The sequence below is a fragment of the Tachysurus fulvidraco genome, chromosome 6 (assembly GCF_022655615.1).
Source record: "Tachysurus fulvidraco isolate hzauxx_2018 chromosome 6, HZAU_PFXX_2.0, whole genome shotgun sequence".
Classification (NCBI taxonomy): domain Eukaryota; kingdom Metazoa; phylum Chordata; class Actinopteri; order Siluriformes; family Bagridae; genus Tachysurus; species Tachysurus fulvidraco.
The window spans coordinates 28,065,477-28,088,207 of NC_062523.1; the positions used below are offsets into that span (position 1 = coordinate 28,065,477).

The following is a 22,731-nucleotide window of genomic DNA, read 5'->3' on the forward strand; positions in this document are numbered from 1 at the left end:
AAATTCAGTAGGTACTGAATCGAATAGAAAAGACACCGAATCAAACACAGTGGGTACTGAATGGGCTGCAGTGTGTACTGAAACAATGGCAGTAGGCACCGAATCGAACGAAGTAGGTACTGAATCAAATAGAGAAGGCACTGAATGAAAATCAGTAGTTAATGAATGGAATGCAATATGTGCTAAATCAAATGCAGTAGTTACTGAATCGAAGGCGGTGGGTACTGAATCGAAGGCGGTGGGTACTGAATTGAAACAGGCACTGGATCAAATTCAGTAGGTACTGAATCAAATAGAAAAAGACACTGAATCAAACACAGTGGGTACTGAATGGGCTGCAGCGTGTAATGAATGGCAGTAGGCACCAAATCGAAGGAAGTAGGTACTGAATCGAATAGAGAAGGCACTGAATCAAAATCAGTAGTTAATGAATGGACTGCAAAGCCCCTTATGAAGAATTCAAAATCAAGGTCCGTGTCGTCGCCCGGGTAGCTGGGTCTTACCACATGGGGCTCGGCTGAGCTCAGCCCGAATGAGCGACGTGGGGCAGATCTCCCATGGGCCCACCACCTGCAGGAGGAACCGTAAGGGGCCGGTGCATTGTGGATTGGGTGGCAGTTGAAGGCAGGGGCCTCGGCAACCCAATCCCCGGACACGTGATCTGGCTCTTGAACGCCTCCCCGGGGTGGTGTTCCGGGCATGTCCAACCGGGAGGAGGCCCCGGGGAAGACCTAGGACACGCTGGACTATGTCTCTCTGCTGTCCTGGGAACGCCTCAGTATTCCCCTGGAAGAGCTGGAGGAAGTGTCTGGGGAGAGGGAAGTCTGGGCATCCCTGCTTAGTCTGCTGCCGCTGCGACCTGGCCCCGGATAAGTAGTAGAAGATGGATGGATGGATGAATTGAAGGCAGTAGTTACTGAATGGAATGCAATAGCTGTTAAATCAAACTCGGCAGGTACTGAATTAAACTCCGTAGGTACTAGGGGTGGAGCCGAACCCGAATACGGTATTCGGAAAGGCACAAATAGCGTGTTTTTTACTAATACTTATTTCGCACAAATACTTAAAAAAATATTTGTATTTGGGAACAAGAAAAACTTTATATCAAAAAGCTTGAGTGAGGGAGTGAGGGACGGACATTCAGCAGTCGGGGGGTGGGGGGTAAAAGAGGTGACTGACACACAGGTTTCTCACACAGCAACAGAGAAGGCTCGGCTGAGCGAAAAAAGACTTCGCTGCATCAGTATTTTTGTTGAATAGATTTTTGTACCTTAACTGGGTTCCGGAGGCAGTTTATAACTTTCGGGAAGCGGAGTTTGATCAGGAGTTTTTCATTACGCTGCATTATTGACGTCTCCAGTCGGGTGCTCTTATGTTCGCTCTGTTTATGTACAGTAGCTCTGTTATCTGGGTAATTTAGACAATAGGCTGTTGACAGAGTAACGTTACTGTTCAGTTAAAAAGGATAAACAATGCTTGTGTAGTTGTGTCAAATTGTATGCACTTGTGGGAGTTATATGGTACGTTTAAGTTACGCTGTCTTTTGCAGGCAGCAAGATGTAGGCTATACAGTAGGCTACATCTTGAAGAGATGAAGTGTGGCTGCTGCTGAGCATCTTTTGGTCCTCCACCAGCCAAAAAAATCTTGCTCAAGTTCTGTGTGGAAGCATTTATCTTCTTCCAAGTGAAATATGGTTGTTATGGTTAACATAAAAAAAAAATAATAATAAAACATAAAAAATAAATAAAAAAATAATTAAAAACATAAAAAAAACCCTTCGTGTCTTTTTTTTTTTTTTTTTTTTTTTTTTTTGGCAGACAGTAGCAGACAATAGCATTGCTGTATCTTTTAATATTAAATAGAATACAACTTTTGTTCTGCCAGATCTCCCAGTCAGGGCTTGATAAAGTTTAGTTCTTGGAATTATGTGCATTAGAAAGAGGTTCTTTCAGAAGAAGAACAGTTCTTTAAAGTATTATTTGTTTTTATTCTGTCTGTTCAGCATCCTCCACAAAGGACGGGTGGTGGTGGGGTTCATAATGTTCACAATGGTATTTTATTAGTTGTTGGTTTAACCATGGATGAGGTAATGGCTGTTATGTTATTTTCTTTTCAATGACGTTCCTTGTTACATGTTCAAAAACATCAACCAATATTGCACATCCATAATTATTATAATGAATATAACTAAAGAATACTTACACTATAACGTAAATTAGAAGTGTAGGTGGATTTTTATGCCTATTTTGAATTTTACTCGAATACAAATACTTTTACCCCCTCAACAATTACAAATACAGATACAAATACTGCCTGCTTTGCACACCCCTAGTAGGTACTGAATCGAATGCGGTGGGTACTGAATCGAATGCGGTGGGTACTGAATCGAATGCGGTGGGTACTGAATCGAAGGCGGTGGGTACTGAATCGAATGCGGTGGTTACTGAATCGAATGCAGTGGGTACACAATTCCAATTCCAGATCTTCTGTGAACCAGACCAAAGTAAAGTTCACACTGTACATCACAAAATGCTGCTTCTCAAATGGCTCGTTAAACAAGCCAAAGGTTTGCAGTCAAGCTTTAAAATGACTACAGAGACATTTAAGGAACATGGCGATGAAAATATTACGTTTGTATGTCAAACAACTGTATAGAAATGCAATTTTTCCAGTAAAACACAAAAAACGTGGTATAGTCTCCATCATTTATTGAATCATAAATCTTTGTGCTTTGTGATAAAATTTGGCATTCATGGATATTGATACTAATGGTTTTAATTTTAGCCCTGCTATTTGGTTCAAATCCAGCTCGGTATTAGGAAAATGTCATCTTGTAGATCTATTTCATAAATTAGTCCTCATGGCAAATGCAAGTGGTAATTGTGATTATTAGCACTCCATTTGATCTCAAGTCCCTATGCAATTTATTTATTTATTTTTTTCTGAAATAGACTGATTACTTCAAAGTTTTCTTCTACTCGATAACAAGTGCCTATCGAGCCATGCAGAATCTGATTGACATCAAAAAACACAATTAGGAGATAAATGGCAAGAAGAAGTTGACATAATTGGATGTAAAATGCCACCGTAATAACAATTAAATTGGCCATCTATATTAACTAGTGGACCCATGACAGGATATCAGATTTAGAGAGAATTTATTTTCTTTAGTGATTGCTGTTATATTCTTGATTCACAACCGTGGAATTGACCAGAGATCCTGACAAATCTCAACAACAAACATCTCCACTGGTGGTTTTAATCTGACACCGATCACGGGAAGCTGTTGCTTCAGGGGAGTCATGTCTATATTTGGCAGGATGTACATGGTGGAGGTCGAAATCAGCTCAACACAATAACAATATAGTTTGATTTCTATCAAGGGTTGCAGAATGTCTCGTAGAAAAGAGCTCTTGGAGCACATGTCTCTAGCTATGCATCATCATTAGCATAATAAGCTGCACATCTGAATAAAGAGAAAGCAGAAATATGGGTAATCTTCAAAGCAACGATCAGGCTTTGAAGGTATCTGCGGTTGCTTCAAAGCTCGTGGATGTGCTCGTGCCCATCGGCAACTCCAGCATGGTAATTGCTCATTTTAGTTTTGCCAGATTCTCTGCTGAGTTCATCAGCGGAGCTTGTCTACTCCAGAACCGGCTTTTATTCACACATCACTAGACTACCTGGAGGAAAAAATAAAGGTGCCTTCAATAAATGACAAGTCATTACGTTCTGCTTCATGGCATTTCCCATATTCAATTTATTTAAGTATCAGAGCCAACAACACGTCTAATGGCCCGGGGTAAAGAAGCGACAGGATCCATTACAAATGGAGACGACTTTACAGTATGCAATAACCTCTTAAAGCAGAATCGCAAGCAAGTTGGTGTTGTAGATGTTAAATCTTGCTACCACTTGGACAGACACCAACTTCTATCCATAAACACTATATTCTAAAACTGCTTTTTGACTTTTTTTTTATAAGCATGCTCAGCTATGCTGCAGTTTGCCCTTATCGTTGTAGTGAAACGAATATACATAAAGACAACAAGAAAAAAGTGAAATAATATTTCGCTCATTATTTCACTAAAACTACAATCATGAAATGCAGAATTGGAAGAAATTTAAGTAGTAAACCATAGTTTGTTCAATGAATCCATTGAAACCAGAGAAACACTTCCACATGTAATCAAAAACCCTAATTCAATGCCACATTTTGCCCAAATATAGAGACAAATAGAGACTTTCTAAGAATATTTTTATATAACATTGATGTACACTTAATGAATACTTTTTGTATTGTATTTAGAGTTAAAAACCTGCGGCACCCTTCAAACAGTGGTGGCTCAAGTGATCAAATCTCTGGATCGGTAGATCAGGGTTTGAGACCCAGCACTGCCAAGCTTTCACTCTTGGGCCCTTGATTAAGGTCCTTAACCCTCACTGCTCCAGAGGTGCTGTATCATGGCTTACCCTACGCTCTTACCCAAAAGCTAGGATGTGCAAAGGAAGAATTTCACTGTGCTGTAATGAATGTATGACAAAATAAAGCCTACTATTCTACTCTAAACTCCTTGGGCCCTTTCTCATTGCTGCTCAGCTCCATTCACAGCCTCTTCACCTCAAATAACCTTTTCACTGTCATATAGAAAGGACATTTTTTTCACCACCCTCGTCTTCCACGCGTCTTACTTCAGCCACAGCCACCGATCTCTACAGATAGTAATTCACTTTCCCATTACTGGAACTAAAAACTCAAACCTGTGTGATGGTTAGAGTAGAACTTGTAAGATTTTTTTTTATACCAACTATCCCTGATCTATAGATTCAGTAAGTAGTTATGTCAGTCAATAGTCACAAATTGTTTTTTTAGGAGTGGAATTAAGCCGTATTCGGACGGGATTAGTTCTACGTGGGGACGTGGGGGTAAAGTAATTATTACCAGAGCTTCTCTGTGATTTTAGTCCAGTCCGAATGTGCCAGCTCTGTAATCATTACGGACAATGTCAGTAAAGATTACGGCGACTTTTACCTTCTGTAAAAAGGTCGGGAAAAATTACCTCAGGTAATACTAATCCCGTCCGAATCGACCCGCTGTAAGTATGGCAAAATTCCGTCATTCCCTGTTTAAAAGTAGTTTTTGGCGCGTTTTGCAAGCATGTAGGCGCCATGTCTGTTTGCGCACGTGATAACAGGAAGCAGCGTCATACACACATGATGACAAGGAGGTTACTGTGGTGCGTAAAGCGAGTTACCCCTCCCACTTCTGCTGGTTTTACTGAGATGTCTTGTCCAGTGCGAATTGGCCAATTAATATTACAGTCGTCCTGAGGTAAAATTGCATTACTCCACGTCCCCACGTAAAACTAATCCTGTCCGAATAGGACTTTATACACTATAGCCATGTCCCAGCTGGTGACTGATTAAAAGTTTGCACAATAGAGAAATCAGTCCATTTATACAGTTAAGATTGCACTATTTCTAAGAGAAAGTATAAATGTGCCAAATCATTACACAAGGATCCAAAAATGTAATAACCTAAACACAAAAAAAGTTAAAAGTGCCAAAAAAAAGTGGGGGTATTACTAGCTCCCTAGGGTATTACTAGCTCATCAATGATTGCTGCCTGTTGTTTTGTTAATAGCAGCTCTTGGGACTTTCAATGAATATGGATTAGCTTCATACAGTATAAGACATCCACCGTACCAGACGCGGGTAAATATGTTTGCTAGAGAGACAGAGTCAATAGATACAGTGACAGGTTGCCACTCTAATCTATTTATCCTGTCATCTTGGCACTGTGAACGAGGGCAGAAGGGCGAGAAGATTTAAATGCGTCACATGAGGTTCAGCAATACATCTTCACATAACGACACCATCCCACATCTACTAATCTGGTAATAATGTCAGCTGTTGAAATAGTTGAGTTCAAAGAACATTACTGCACTGCAGAAAAAGGATGGTGGAGTGCTATAGTATAAAAAAATCTTAACGTATTGCATTTTGGTTAAATGTATAAGAGCCATGATGCATTTTGGCTGGATGTGTAGGAGTAGTCTAAGGCATTCGTCGGTCAATCTAGCTATATTATAAACGTAGCTTTCATGTTATGAAACCATACTCTCTGTTCGATTTATCTTGTTGCATCTATTCTCAGCTCTGCATCATTATGCTTAGCGTCTAGCTAATCTAGTAGCTTTCAAACAGAAAATGAGGAAAATGCATGGTCTTAATTGGTTAATCCTGTTTCTCACCATTACAGCTGGTAGTCAATACAGTGGAGTTTAACAAAGAAATAATTGGATGCTATATTTCATAGCATGGATGGCATATTTGTACATTGCTTGCACGGTAATAAATCTTAGACATGTGTATATAATTAACTGTGCTGTATTCATTAAGTTATGTCATGTCAAGTCAGGTAGCTTTATTTGCATTTCGACCATATGTGGCTGATGCAGTACATAGTGAAATGAAACGGCGTTGCTACAGGACCTTGGTGTTACATAACAGCATGGGTCATAGAGATACATAACATAACAGAGCTACATAGAACAACACAGAGCTAAGGACAGGAAGTAAGTCGTCCTAGCCACATAAAGTGCAACATGTGCAACCTAGTGCAAACAGTGCAAGACAAAAAAATATAAGATGGCGCCTACCAATGTGCAATCTGGTTGTGAGGGCACGAATGTAGCTACCATTTCCCAGATGGCCAGAGGGTAAAGAGTGTACTTGAGGGGTGTGTGGGGTCATCCACAATGCTGTTCGGTTGCGTATGCAGCGTGTGGGGTAAATGTTCATGATAGAATGAAGAGAAACTCGAATGATCTCCACAGCTGTCCTCACTAGACAGTGAAGCAGCTGCTCAGGATGCTCTCAATGGTTGGTCTGTAGAACATGGTCAGAATTGGGTGAGGGAGATGGGCTTTTCTCAGCCTTCAAAGAAAGTAGAGATGGTGCTGGGGCTTCTTGGTGATGGAGCCGCAGTTGAGTGACCAGATAAAGTTCTCCGCCAGATGTTCAGTGGAGAATGGGCGCTCTGTGCTCTTCTGAAGTAAACAAACATCTCTTTTTAGTTTTAGCAATGTTTAGAGACAGGTTGTTGGCTCTACACCAGACTGTTGCTCCTCCTCTCTGTATGCTGACTAATCGTTCTTGCTGATGAGACCATGGTCGTGTCATCATCCAACATCATGATGTGGTTTGAGCTGTGCATTGCCAGACAGTGATGAGTCAGCAGAGTGAACAGCAGTGGACTGAGCACACAGCCTTGAGGTGTTGTGGTGCTGGAGATGCTGTTCCTGATCTGGACTGACTGAGGTCTCCCAGTTTGGTAGTCCAAGATAAAGTTTCAGAAGAAGGTGTTCAGGCTCTTAATTCTGTACATACTCATCTTTATTGTCCAGGTGGGTGAGGGCCAGATAGTCATCGAGGCAAAACTTTTGGATATATAAACCGTGGTGTTGTTGCATGGTGATGCTGTAGTGATGTAAAGGAATACGCATTTAAAGCTAAAAAAAAATTTCAGTTGGGGTTAAAGCCTGTAATACACCTCTCTAGCTTTACCTTTGGTACAGTATGTTGCAAATATTTACTGTAATATTTTGTGTAAATTAATGTCCTAGACAAATATTGATTATCTGGTGAATTAAGCATTATGGTTATAAGTTCAATTTTTCATATGATTTCCCTTGATGCTTTGCATTCCTTATTCATGAGATTAACATTATGGAAGAGCATTATGACAATCTTGATACGAGGATGCAACCACCACGATGCATCACACCGGGGATGCGCAAGGATGTTGACATGTTGTATATTTTAAGTGCAACAGAAAGGCTAAAATGGGCTATATTTATATTCAGATGAGCAGCTTCCCTACCCAGCAGAGCAATTTGTGGTTATCTAACATTAATTTATGGATGGCCTACTAATGCAACATTTTAATGGGATGCCACTCACTAATCTTCTGCTACTTGGTTCAGTAACATTAGAGTCCAGTCGTCATGGTGTACTGTGGCATGCAAGTTACACTCTTGAGTGATGAGCTACCCCCTGTTCATAAGCTCTATTATGTGGATACTCTGCTGCACTATTTTCCAAAATTATAGACAACAGGCAAGCAGGTAAAAAAAAATGCATTGAAGGGGTTGCTGTGACCTTCAGGTTTAACTTCAAGGTTCACCACAGCAGGTTTTCTTAATGACGGATCACCATCTAAAGACGACTGCATTGACAATTAGCGCAGGAAGGATTTTAAGTTCACAGCTCACAGAGCATCAGGTCATCTACATATTGAATGTGTTCCACACTAGAAGGCAGCATCTGGACCAGCATATTCATGCAGGGTACAAATAGAATTGTGGAAAACAATCCATCTTGGTTGATACCAGAGGTGGGAGTAAGACGCACACGTGCAAGTCACAAGTAAGTCTCAAGTCATGAATGTCAAGTCGAGTCTTTTTTTAATACTGTATTTTTAAAGCAAGTCTCAAATTTGTGACTTAAGTCTGACTCGAGTCAAGTCGAGTCCCCATCTCTGAATCATTTAACTCCAGTCCGAGTCAAGTCTCAAGTCATGAATGTCAAGTCAAAGTCAAGTCGAGTCTTTTTTAATATTTATCTCTCAAGTCTCAAATTTGTGACTTAAGTCTGACTCGAGTCAAGTCATATGACTCGAGTTCCCATCTCTGGTTGATACCAATCCAAACAGGCTTGGTCTGGGGGAAAAAGGTATGTTGTCTTAGCCACAAATCACCAAATAATTAGGAAAAAAAGCACTAGGTTCAAAGAAATGAACTAATTCTAAACATAATAATCATAATTGATAGATATTATTAGTATCTCCATCTTACTCAGTCTGCTGGATTCATAAAGGCAGATTTTTACATACATACAGATGGTCAAAACTTAAGTTTTTAAAATGAATCTGACAACCACTTTGGTTTGGGACAGTCTAAACCATTCTATAAAATCTATAATATTCTCAACTAATCAGCATTATGAGATCAAGCTTGCTCTGGATTCAGATTTTCTATCAGGCTGCCTCCAGTTTGGACATGCTGTGTAGACACATCATCAATAAAAATGTAATCAGGCACACGTGTGTGCACTGTACCTTATTATTATTATTATTATTATTATTATTTTTATTATTATTTATTTATTTATTTTTTTAAATTAGATGCTTAAGGTTCATTTCTGGGCCTCACTCTTGAATTGAAAAAAAAAAAGCCTGTATGAACTCGATCACTTGCATTATTAACAGCTGACTAGTGGAAAACAAGCACTGATTGGTTCATTATGTGCTGGTCTTGAAAACATAGCTTAATATGTGTTATGTATTAAGATGTCTTTAAGATTATTATATAAAGTTAAGTTACCGAGGTGGTAAAGATTTGTCATATGGTCCGCGATGTGTAGCAATGATTTTACTCTTGTTTTTTGGAATTGTCAGGATCTAGCCTGGACTTTTTGCCATGTGTTTAGTGTTTACGTTTCTGTCTTACGTTGTCTTTGTGTGCTCGATCTTGGTTTTTGAGTTTGGGTTTTCTTTCCCCCCCCAATGTTTCCCGGTTTTGTTTGTGCTGTGTTTTTATGTCACGTTTATTTAATCATGTTTTTAGCAATCCTTGCATTTGGGTCTGGATTTTATCACGAAAACACCTCTTGTTCCATGAGAGGGATGAGTAAAAAGATATTAGATCTCTAGTTAACCCTCTCTAGAGCAAGTGCGACAACATTTTTGGCGATTTCATTCTACATGTGTGTACGGTGGCCGAGAAGTGCAAAACAAAATAACAAATCTGGAAACGAAGCAAAGAATTAGAAAACAAAATAAAAACAAATCAGAAAACACGACGACATTTCAGACAAAACGGAAAAGGTAAGTATAGTTTGCGAATGGAAGTCTTACTGCTGATTCGACGATACAACAGTCACTCAAACTATACATGAAGTACGGCAGGCTGTGGCAGTAGAAAGTTTGTTTAAGAATGTATAATGTATTGTCCTTACTGTGTATTAACATGTTACATTTCTACAGTTCATGTGGAAAAAATCTGGAGGTTTTAAAAAAGACATGGCAGAAACCTTCTTTTTATAATCCTCATTCTAATAATTGGGGAAAAATAAGGTTTAAGAGACAAAACTGTATTAAGTTTAATTAATTTTTACTGTAGAATTACAATATTTCTCTTCAAAGTCACCATGTCTTTAATATAATTGATCTAAAAGCAGTGTTTTACTGTGGAATTATTTAATAATTTCTCTTCAGTGTCACAATATCTGCCAATATAATTATAATTATAAAATGGATATTTCAAAATGTTAATCACACCATCTCAGATATTTTCAGTTACCTACTCAATGCTCACAATCAAGTTCATCCAATTTTACTGTGGATTTTTGAAGTAATTGTTTATTAAATTCATAGACCATGCAATCAAGGCATTTTAATGCATTGATTGCATGGTCTATATACTTTTTTTTTTTTCTTTTTCTTGTAGCTCTGCAATAACATGATTATTGTTAGTTGTTTTACAAATAAGCCACAGAATGTGTCTCGAAAAACCGTCAATGCGTCCTGATATAGCGAATCCAAATAGCTTTAGAGTATCGTAACCATCCACATGCCCCAGATAGTCTGATCCCATGGAGTTATAATGTTGAACAAATCTACGACGTGTCCCCTGCACTATCGCTTATAGATTACGTTCTTGCAGCAACCGCATAATGCCATGCAATTTGTGTTTCTGCTGAAGTGCTACCCACATTATCCGGTAACCAAACAACTCTCGTGGTAAACACAGTTCTGCTCTTATAGCATTCTTAACATCCTTTAATCTTGGATAGTTTTGTCTTTCAAACAGACAGGTGTGTTTTTAGAGATCGCAAACTAATCTTTATGACATGAGATATTATCAGCGTATTAAAAACCACAGATATGAATGTTCTTCCTTTTCTTGCTTGACAATTGATTGATATTGAAATTGATATTTTCTTAGATTTAACATGAACACAGAACTCCACACATGCACAAGAGAGTTATACACAATTTCCTAATGCCTGTATAGTATGAGTGACTGATGTATTGTCCAGTCAGCAGTAAGACTTCCTTTCCAAAACTATACCTATCTTTTCCAATTTGTCTGAAATTTCTTTGTATTTATTTATTTTATTTTTTTTTGGATTTGTTAATTTGTTTTCTGAATTGTCGTTGTGTTTTCTAATTTGTCGTTTTGTTTTTTTGGATTTGTTATTTTGTTTCCGGATTTGTTATTTTGTTTTGCACTTCTCGGCCACCGTATGTTTGCGGGGAATCAAAACTAATTTTCCACTGTCCATGGTACTAAAACATCATCAAGTTCTTCTCTTAGCCACCAGGCTGTTCCTGAAATCCAGCCAGTTGTGACAGCTGATCTCTGTTTGTCAATTATAATGTGGACATACAATGAATATAAACATGTCTACCCAGCCCTGTTAATATTGCAGCATTTTATGATGTAAAAAAATGAAACCAAGATAAATAAATCATGTATTTTTCTACCTTTTAATGTGATGTAGCAACCGGCAAGATTGAAAAACAGATGTTTCAGGAAAAAAAGTGCTGTCAGAAAACCAAGTGTACACACTCTTATAACGGGGCATGTGACTGTGCTTAGAATGACAACCTCATTCCCACTCATGTTCAAAGCTAATTATCATACACATGTCATGAAGGAATGATTCTGATTAACCCTTAATAACATCCACCTAATGAAGCCGTGGTCTTAAAAAGATCTGACATAGTTAAATGATATACCGCCGTGAAGGTCCATCAACATGCTGAGAAAAATAATGAGTCACCACATTGACATTAACAAGAACAGGACACCCCTCCAAAACTGATGAAAGGATAAGAAGAAAACCTATCAGAGAGGCTGCTAAGAGACTTACAGCGACATCAATTTTAACAATGTCAAGACTTTTTAGATCCACCGGACATTGACGTTGAAAGTGAGAACATCTCAGGGCTCTCCTTTTCCTCAGAGAACAGGGACGTAAAGACCTGCATGCTGTTGGTAATGAGCTACACTGTGACCTGCTTAACTCTGCTTCCATCTCTTCCACCAGGGACCTAATGATAAACTCCTTCCCTTGCCACTTGTCTGTTTGTGCTCCTTTGTACAGCTCTTGCTCTGCATTGAAACCATTCTCTAAGAGGACAATATTGTCAGATTTAATTCTTAATTCTCTCTCCGAGGTGCTGCTTTCTCACCAACATCATGAATTGAGTCATACAGCAATTCGCTGTTCTCTTTCTGGCATAAAGAGGCCACACAGGAGCTAGCCCAGAGGCTAAATTGTGTTAACAAGGAACATTTTTTTTCTGTTAAACCAGGCCTCAGCCTAGTCCTTTCCTGAACTTTGAAAAAATTGTCATTTTCAAAGTTCTCACCAAGTTCACTTCTAGTAGCATCATTAACCTGGTGTCAGATTTGATTAAGAGAAGATTTGATATTTTTTGTTCAGCAATTTTTAATTCTGTTCAAGTATGTTTTACACAGACACCAATCTGAAGATGCAAGTGCAAAATTGTACTAATTAATTTTTGAGAACCAAAACAAAGCCTTTTTGTGAGAAAACAACATGAAATGAAACAAACAGTGAAGACTGAGTATCCAGTGGCAATTTAATCTGCAAATTATGCAAGCTAAAATTGGAAGACATTTTAGGGCACAAAATCCAACCTGTCATATGCAATACAGCACAGTGAAATTCATTCTTTGCATATCCAGAACTTTGGAGGTTGTTGTCAAAGCACAGAGACAGCCATGATGCAGCACCTTTGGAGATTACAGGGGTAAGGGCCTTGATTAAGGGCCCAGCAGTGGCAGTTTGAACCCTGATCTTCCAATCAACATCCCAGAGCCTTAACCAAATTGAGCCACTTCTGCCCAATACACACTAGCCGTGTGAGCTAATCCACATAACAAACTGTTTACTGACCTTTTTTGTCACTTCAGTGTTTGGTAGTTTTTCTTGATCTATTGTGTTAAATGTTCCCAGCATATACAGTACAGTAGTTAATGCTCAAGATAATGTGTAAAGGAAATCTTCAGGGTTTTTGACTTTGTGGAACTAGACAATGGAGTTTTTGTGTTTTTTTCCACGCAAAATAGCGTTTACTTTAGCATTTGGTTAGTTAACAAAAAAAAAAAAAGAGAAACAATCGTATGGATAATAAATATAAAATGAAAAGCAAATTATTTATTACTCTTACTTGTTTAATTTTTCTTGCTTGTTGCCTTTATTTTTACTCTTCGTTGTTTCTATAACTCTTTCCATCACTGTAATTGCTAACCTTGATTTTGTTGCTATTCTATACATTTCTACTATACAATTACAAAGTAAAAAGTAAGAGCGCCTGTTTTCCATCTGATCACTTCTCATTATACGAGGAGTTCGTAGTGATCTGTAGGCAGCAGACGGTAGTAAAATAACACAGAATGTTAGACAGAATGTCCATATGTATAAAGCATATCCCAGTGCTGTGGGAGGATTAAATAAAGATTTTTTTTGGGAAATGGCCAGTATGCAGTTTGTAGCATATTTAGACAAATAATTCACATACAGAGTGCTCTAGTATGCCCAAGTTTAGCATGCCTAAATCACAATTGTTTGTTTATTAATTAATGGATTAAATGAATATGAATCTGTAATAATGTTACATTTCAATATAAAGTCTAGATTTATGAATAACACTAATTATAGCAGAATCTTTCCTGACCTTATAACTTCTCGCTTAACCATTCTCCATTCCAAACCGCATAATTGTGATACATTGTGATGTAAATATGTATAAACACTTCTGTCTTATTATTTAACCTACATTAGATGAGTATTCTGTTTTATTAACCATCCTTCTTATACTTAGAGCTTATTTATTTATTTATTTATTTATTTATTTCAGCAGTAGAGCTGGGGATGGGTTTCACATTATTAGGTCTGGGATAGTAATGAAAATGTTGTGACTATAAGAAGAATAATGAATTGACTGATGTGTAGCATTATACACCATGAGGTGCCACAAAATATACCGAAGCTTTGTCATGTTACTGCCAAATAAACATCAGTAGTCTACAGTTCTGTCAGACTCTGTGTATTTACTGTGAATTCTAATAATTGCAAAACAGATTTGTATGCATTTCCATCAGCTACATGACTGTCAATTAATTGGACAGAAAAACAATCACTAGTCGGAAAACTTGGGTTGATGTTACTTATTACAGTATTGTCAAAAGTGGATTTAAATTGCTCAGTTTTTCTTCGAAAATCATACATTTTTCCACTAATACTTTCAATGATTTTCAGTAAGTGCTTTATATAGAACATGGTTGCATTGGATCTGTAACCGATCCTAGACGCAAGGCAATAATGTGATGCTGTGTAGAAAATGTATTGTGTATATATAATATTTTATCATTTTAAAGCTCTAATAATACTAAGGATGGGCCAGAAATGGTGTTGGAGAATGTTTGGGGGAGATGTTTGGGTGGAGACAATATTAGGCTACAGGTGATGAAGAGGAAATGGTGCTGGGAAACATATAGGGTTAGGTGGGAGTGGAGATAAATTACACAGTAAAAGGGTGGGAATGGTGCTAGGATACACAGGGTTATAAGAGTGTAGTGATGGATTACACGGGAAGAGAATAAGAATGGTGTTTCACATACACTGGGCCAGGAGAGGATGAAGATAGACTACACAGGTAGAGGATGGGAAGTGTTTTGAGTTCCGAAGGTTCTGGAGAAGATGGATATGGATAGCACAGGAAGAGAATAGGAATAGTGTTCAGATATGCAGGATAAGGAGAAGGTAGAGATGTTATATACAAAAAGAATTTGCAAATGGTATTGGGATAGACATGGTCAGGAAATGGTAGAGATTGAATGAATATACAGAGAGAAGATGGGAATGGTGTTAGAATGCACAGGGTCAAGAGAGGGTAGAGATGGAATATAAAGGGACATAGTGGGAAATGTGTAGGACTATAAAGTTTTTGTTGTGGTAGAGATGGATTATAGAGGGGCAGGTTGGAAATGTTGATGGGGTATGTAGCATTTGTTAGGGTGTAGATGGCTTCACTGGATTAGGGTGGGAATGATGTTTGGATACACCGGGTCAGTAGAGGTTAGAGATGGGTTGCACAGGGACAGAAGGGGATGGTGTTAGGATACAAAGGTGTAGGAGGGTGTAGAGATGGATTACAGATTACTAGGACGAAATGGTGTTGGGAAGAGAGATTACAGAGGGACAGGGTGGGAATAGTTTTGGTATACACAAAAAAGTAATGGGAGTGGTGTTCGATGTGGAGATAAGGACATGTTTTCAACCCCCCATCTAGCTCTCTAGGTGTTGATTCTAGGTCCAGAACTCACTGATGCCTCTTTTCCACCGGAAAGAACCGGGTGCTGGTTCAAAGTTGGTTCCACTGGCGAACCTTCTAAGAACCGGTTTGCCTTTCCACTGGCTAGAGAGCATCACGGAGCCGAGTGTGACGTCACTGTATACGCATCACGTTTCCCAGCAACGTTAGCGCAGCAGCGACAAACACAAACACATCAACAATGGCGGATGTTGCTTTACTGTTAATGCTCATGGCTTTGCGAACCTACATTAACATCCAAACGCGGCGAATAAAACGTGTACGTGCAGCTCTGTGTAATCTGTATGAATGGAGGTTGTAATCGATAAAGTACATAACGTTATTTTATCGTTAACACAGAAAAAAAATTAGCCTTAGCATGTAGCTACCTACTATCATGTGTGCTGATAATGTATCATAATGTATCAAGTAAAAGTGTATTAAACATTAGTATACTTAAGGTATATAATCAAATGCGCTAACAGTAGCCCCGCCCCCAGCTCCTGACGCAAGCGGTTCTTAAGTCTAGACCAGCAACTTTTTGGTGCTACTTAAGAACCACTTTTCCTGGTTCGGAGCTGGTGCGTTGGCGGTCGAAACAGAAAGAACTGGTTCTAAATTAGGCTCTGGCTCCGAACCAGCACTCGAACTGCCTCGGTGGAAATGGGGCATGAGTGATTGGAGTAACTATTACATTGTCTGTCTGATATTTCCCCAGCTGTATATTCCACCAAGCTCCCAAATGTATCCCAAACAATATTGCTGGATCAAAAGCTTGAACAATAATAGTAGTGTGTGAAAGTAGAGAAATTCATTCAGCGATATGGTCCGGACCTATACGTTTAAGGGATTTGGTCTAGCAGTAGTTAGGTGTACCATTTGAGTTAGTCAAGGTGTACCATTTGAGTTAAGTCAAGCTTTATTCTGAGATACCAAATTGGTGCTTGAGCCAAAATGTTCTTTAGTGCGTAACATTTCTTAATACATGACATCTCAATTAATTAATGTTGCATGTTGACTTTTTTCTACTGTATCTGGAATTTAGAAATGATACCTTTTTATTAGAGCACAGAATATTCTCTCTAATTATTAATTACTTTATAACCGCAACCCTAGAGATCTGCCATTTTCAGCTGGTTGCACTGATTCCCCAAATAGTTAAGGACAGTTGAGCCCCAAGGCCTTTTGTGGCATGTTCGGTTTATAAAAAAACAAAAAAAACAAAAAAAAAACACAACGGTTTGCCCAGGGCTTAGTAAAGGCCACCAATATAAACATTGGCCCAGTGGTACAAACATGGGTCCAAAAGACTCATCCTTAACCAAAGAGATTAATATTCAGACTGCATTACTTGTTCATTACTATTATTTTCTAGAGGAAATAAAAAGATAGGTAAAGAAGCAGTACAATTCTTGTGTTTGCGCACAATGGCAATAATTGATTATTTACCACCTGACTAGAATCCATTCATTCATTCATTTTCTACTACTTATCCGAAGTTCTCTGGTCACAGGGAGCCTGTGCCTATCTCAGGCTTCATCAGGCATTAAGGCAGGATACACCCTGGACGGAGTGCCAACCCATCGCAGGGCACACACACACACTATCATTCACTCATGCAATCACACACTATGGACAATTTTCCAGAGATGCCAATCAACCTACCATGCATGTCTTTGGACCAGGGGAGGAAACCCCCGATGCATGGGGAGAACATGCAAACTCCACGTTGGCGGAGGCGGGAATCGAACCCCCAACCCTGGAGGTGTGAGGCAAACGTGCTAACCGCTAAGCCACCATGTCCCCCCTGTCTACAATCTAACTTGTAGACTAATTACCAAGACCTTCGTGGAATGTGGGTGTGAAAATGGAGGAAACTTGGCTCTCCAGAAGAATATCCAAAAGAAATGCAAGTTTTAGAATGGGGAATATTTTGGAGGAATTAGGAGACTATAAAAATACAACAGATTAGACAGTACAAACTACAGCAAAACAAGATATTACAGTAAATGTGGCAGTTTATACGACGCTAAATTGGTATAACACATTCAAAATTAACAGCATTTAATATGCGTGTTGATTATCACTTTTATTTCAAAATGATTTGTGTATTAATTATCAGTGTATTATTATGACTTTGACACTGCAAATAAGATCATACTGTGTGCTACTTTTTCTTGTTACTTGTTTATATTCTGTACTTGGTATTGGTATTTCCAGCAAGTAAATATACACTACAAACACAGTAGTAAAGCAAGGTGGCATGTGGCAAGCAAACACTTTTTCCAGAGTTCCTCATTGTGACAGACTAATTGGATTGTAGGAGCACTGGACGTATAAGAAATCTACAAATTGACATTTAACTGTAGAGTATTTCATATGTTTGTACAATGAAATCTTGGAGTTTCTGTACAAAGAATCTGTAAAACATTGAAAGCAGAATCCTCATGTCATGTCACTACTAATGACAACTAAATTATCAAAAATCATCATTTGGGATATTGAACATGGGATACTGAAGAGGATTCTGAATGAAGAGGGGATTCTGTGGGGTGGTGATTTTTATTTATTTATTTTTTGGTCTGAAGTGATCAACATTTTTAATACTTATCTATTGTCGCAAAAAAAAAAAAAAAAATTTGCTGCCAGAACTTTTCGATTGATATCAACTTGAATGAGTGAAATAAAGATAGAGTAATGAAATGAAATAAAGAAAATGTCCACTAATTAAGCAGAAGAAAGTGTAATGTAAGAAAAGATTAAAAAAAAGACTAGAACATTCACAGATGAAAGTAAGTCAGACACACGTATGAGTTTAAAGATGATTTGCACGATTAGTGGATGTTTAAAAAAAAAAAACACTGATATAAAGACAAAAAAACAGAAAACACAAGAATAGATACAGTAATGTTGCAAAAGTATTCAAACCCCTGGAGACTGATTGATCAGATATATCTGATTAACAAAGGAATTCTTCCTGTATTTTTTATTGCAAACTCATGTTCACTTACAGTACATTTTCAAAATCTGAACAAAAATGCTGTTTGCATAAGTATTCACCCCCTTTCCCCCCCTGGATCCAGAAGCTCCAGATGATGAGATTGAGTTAACATTTTCACAGTCGGCCTTCACCAGTTAAACTGTCATTGAAGAAATTGTGACTGTTTAGGAATGAAGTGAAAACAAAGTTAAAGTTGATATATGTGAGCTTCATAAATAAGGGAAATAGTGTAAAATAGTATAAAATGATACAGTGCTCTCCAAAAGTTTAGAAACTGCAGGAATTTTCATTTAATTTTTTTTTCTTCTATACACTGAAGACATTTGGGTTTGAGATAAAAAGCTAAATAAAGGGTTTTTTTTAGACTGCTCTTGTCATCCTTCTAAACACAACCTTTAATCCCGGGTAAATGAGCGTTTACACTCGTGTAATTTAGAAGTAGGGTAACGAAGCACAGGCTTTTTACCCACAGTCATAAAGCCCTTCTCTGAGGCTTTTACAGTGTTAACTCCACATCACAGTGATAAACGTGTACAGTGTGAAACGATGTGGTGTTCGTATGTCACGACTCGATGCTTAGCATCAGAGACAGCCAATCAGAAACAGACCAGCGCTTCAGCCTCAGATCACATGTACTGTAAACCAGGGTGTAGAAACACTTAACAAAAGTGGCTCGGAAGCGTCAGGTGGCAAAACACACAATCTCACAGAAGTATGCACCATAGCAGAGGGAAATACGTGACACTGATATCAATGAACGTCTGGTCAACTACACAACAAACTAAAAAAGAGCAAAAGATATTAGAAAGCTGTAAAATATAACAATAAATTTTTTTAGGTGAGCCAAAGTGTTTTGAAGGATTTCTTACTTTTGTTTTAATGGCAGCATCAGTTATGGTTTAACATCTTTGTATCATTTAGTGACTCGTACATGCCGTGAAGAGGTTATACAAGATGTTATATAATCACTGGTATTCATCTATAATATGTTATTATACATTATAATATAGGTATTACTAATGTTTGTCCATTTAGACTGTACATTGGAATTCAGAAATTTGGTATTTTATAATATTTTAAGAGTGTACGGAGAGGTATGCATAATACATGGAGTGCCATACTAAATGAACTGATAGATAAGACGTGACAACAATTAATAATTAACATGGGCTTTCAGAGAACGTTGATGCGCATTTTAATTATATGAAGCGAAGAAGAATATTTGGTTTTACAGTATAGAAAGACCTTTAACAGATAATATAATTGTAATCAGTAATTACTGAATATTCGTAATATATAATAATGTCAAATCTTTACACATTTGTGTAAGGGGGCACGGTGGCTTTGTGGTTAGCACGTTCGCCTCACATCTCCAGGGTTGGGGGTTCGATTCCCGCCTCCGCCTTGTGTGTGGAGTTTGCATGTTCTCCCCGTGCATCGGGGGTTTCCTCCTGGTACTCCGGTTTCCTCCCCCGGTCCAAAGACATGCATGGTAGGTTGATTGGCATCTCTGGAAAATTGTCTGTAGTGTGTGAGTGAATGAGTGTGTGCGTGTGCCCTGTGATGGGTTGGCAGTTTGCCCAGGGTGTATCCTGCCTTGATGCCCGATGATGCCTGAGATAGGCACAGGCTTCCCGTGACCTGAGAAGTTCGGATAAACGGTAGTGAATGAATGAATGAATTATCTATATAAATACACACACACACACATGTATGTGTGTGTAATATATATGTATGTATATATATATATATATATATATATATATATATATAATATATATATATATATATATATATATATATATATATATAATATATGTGTGTGTGTGTGTCTTATCTAGATAGATAGATAGATAGATAGATAGATAGATAGATAGATAGATAGATAGATAGATAGATACTGTATGTATATTTATTGTGGTGTTCTACCATCTTTCACCTTTACAGTCTTATACAGACTCTTCCTCTATAAGGTGTTTCTCTTAATACTGCATTCTGATAATGTGTCCCGAAATAGAAAGCTCATTAGATGCTGGACCACACAGTCTCAGGGTTTAAAAAAAAAAAACAACCTTGCAATTGCCATTGCAATACTGTTTCCTCAAAAGCATTAAAAAACAGCAGGCGTATGAGTCGTGCTCACATGCAGATGTGTTTCCACAATTTCTAGCACCTTTTACTGCTATTCCTTTAACGCTTGAGGTTATAATGCATTACGTGTTTAGTATATGAGTAAGTCATTATTTGATTGCAATGACTTGAATTTCTTACCATATAAAATAGCAATCGTGCATATTGGGCTGTACATCTCATTAGCAACTAATCAAAGACGTCATTTTTTCCCACCAATACATATCATACATAACAGTACTACACTATACAATATTGTATACACAGTGACTCATAATGCTGCAGACTTCCTTGAAATAAGTAGATTTCTGTATCTTTGTGTAAAAGCAGTTTTAATGAGCTTAACTGTGTCCTTTATAGAAAGGCAGTAACATCCCAAATGGAGGCTCCCCAAATGGAAGTCCACTAGCCTGAACAATGGCAAAGTGACCTTTTCTACAGATGCAACGCACCATTTCACACCACACAGGAGGAGGATTCTTCCCTTGTGAGTAATTACTATCATTATAATCTATGGGGCTGAATTAAATGAGGATATTTATTTTAATGCCAAGAGAGTATGTGCCTCAGGGATGATTCAGCATCCTGGACTGCACAATATTACATTTTTTTTTTAAATTTATTTTATTTCCTTTTCACATTAAAAAATAAACATACCGAATTGTAAAATAGTGTAAATTCATTACACATTGCAATATATTTCATGCATGAGACTTTCAGATAAATAATCACATATTATGAATATTTAATTGTAGAATTTAACGTCTAATTTAATCAGGGAAACACGGGCATCATTCCACCTGAAGTTCACAACTCTTGTGGCAGGTTCTTTAATGATTCCTTAATGAGCCTTAAATGAATGTAGTCAACTGAAATTGAGCTAAACTGACAATGATGTATACTCAAAGGCCTCATGAGTCTTGCTTTAAAGAATTCCAAATCATGTCTCATTGCTTGACTGTTGAAGCAGGGAAGGATTAAAACATCATTTTTTTTTTTATTTACATTAAATTAAATTGTATTGTATTATTAAAAATATGTGAGGAAATAGATAATAATGCAATTGGAAGGTTGTGTAATATTGCTAGCACTAAGCTGGTTGATTTTGAAAATCCTGCTGAACGAAGAGAACGGGAGCTGAACGAGTCGACTCATTGGTGAATTAAACCAATCAATCTCACTGAAAGAAGCCGAAATTCCCATCGCTACTGCCGGCTGCACTGCAACCCAACAATCATCATTACCTCCATGGGGAATGCGCAGAGCTGATTGGTAATCATAAAATATTGCAATTTTTAATTCCACCAAGGATTTCCTTTTCATTGTTTTTGTTATTGAATGCTTTGTGCTGGAAATAGAAAAATGGAAAAGTCGATAACTTACTGCCCTAACAGCCATCAGACAGTTCAGCTCCCTTTTTTCAGGAGTTCAAGAAGATTCCCATGATCATTCTTATATTAAATGCCATTCATGGCTCTTTCCTGTGGATGGTTTCCTCACACTGAGCTGCATTTGCTGCTGTCTGAATCCGAGTGTGTTTGTTCCCAATGTACCAGCAGCGGTCTGGTTTCAGACTCACTTGATTGTCTCAAACCCTAGTGCATTATCTCAAACACTCACAGAGAAAACGCGACTCAATATATTTTTATTTTACCACTATATTACTTTTTTTTGAAGTAGTAAGGCACCTCACCTCTTCTGTATCCCACAGCCTTCCCCGGTCACTCATGCTACACATGTGTATTTGTATTTGTCGTCATCAGTTTAAAAAAAATACATACGTTACTTTACTTCCTGAATAATTCCGGCCCCAAATACGAGATGCGTTCATGTTCAGAGGAATGAGGTACTATGCAGGTTCAGAGGTGCTATGCTGCACTTCCTGGTCCACATGACAGCTTTCATTAGCAATTTTTCAAGCGGTGTTGTGTTTCAAACTAAACTGCTGGTTTGAAAGCCTCTTAAGTAGTGTGTACATTTGTAAAGAAGCAACCTTTCTAAAGCTAGTCACATCCCATTTGCCCTTCTATGTTCCTTCGCTGGGTCCTAGAACTACAGTTCCTTACAGTGGGCAGTCTTGCATTTTATATAACTTCAAGTTTTTCATCTACAAATTCCACAGTTATTTATCTCTATATTCTCTAGAGAGAAGCTGTGGAAAGTGGAAGCTCAGTGCTTAACATGCTG

The 22,731-nt window shown here is 38.0% G+C and overlaps 1 long non-coding RNA gene across 4 annotated transcripts in view; it reads left to right on the forward strand.

The window, feature by feature from the left end:
• LOC113646241 overlaps positions 1 to 22,731 on the forward strand; it is a 51,144-nt gene that overhangs the window by 12,391 nt on the left and 16,022 nt on the right. For all 4 annotated transcript variants that reach the window (XR_007140739.1, XR_007140740.1, XR_003441389.2 and 1 more), the window contains exon 2: positions 20,905 to 21,031. This is a non-coding gene — a long non-coding RNA (uncharacterized LOC113646241). The remainder of the gene's footprint in view (positions 1 to 20,904; positions 21,032 to 22,731) is intronic.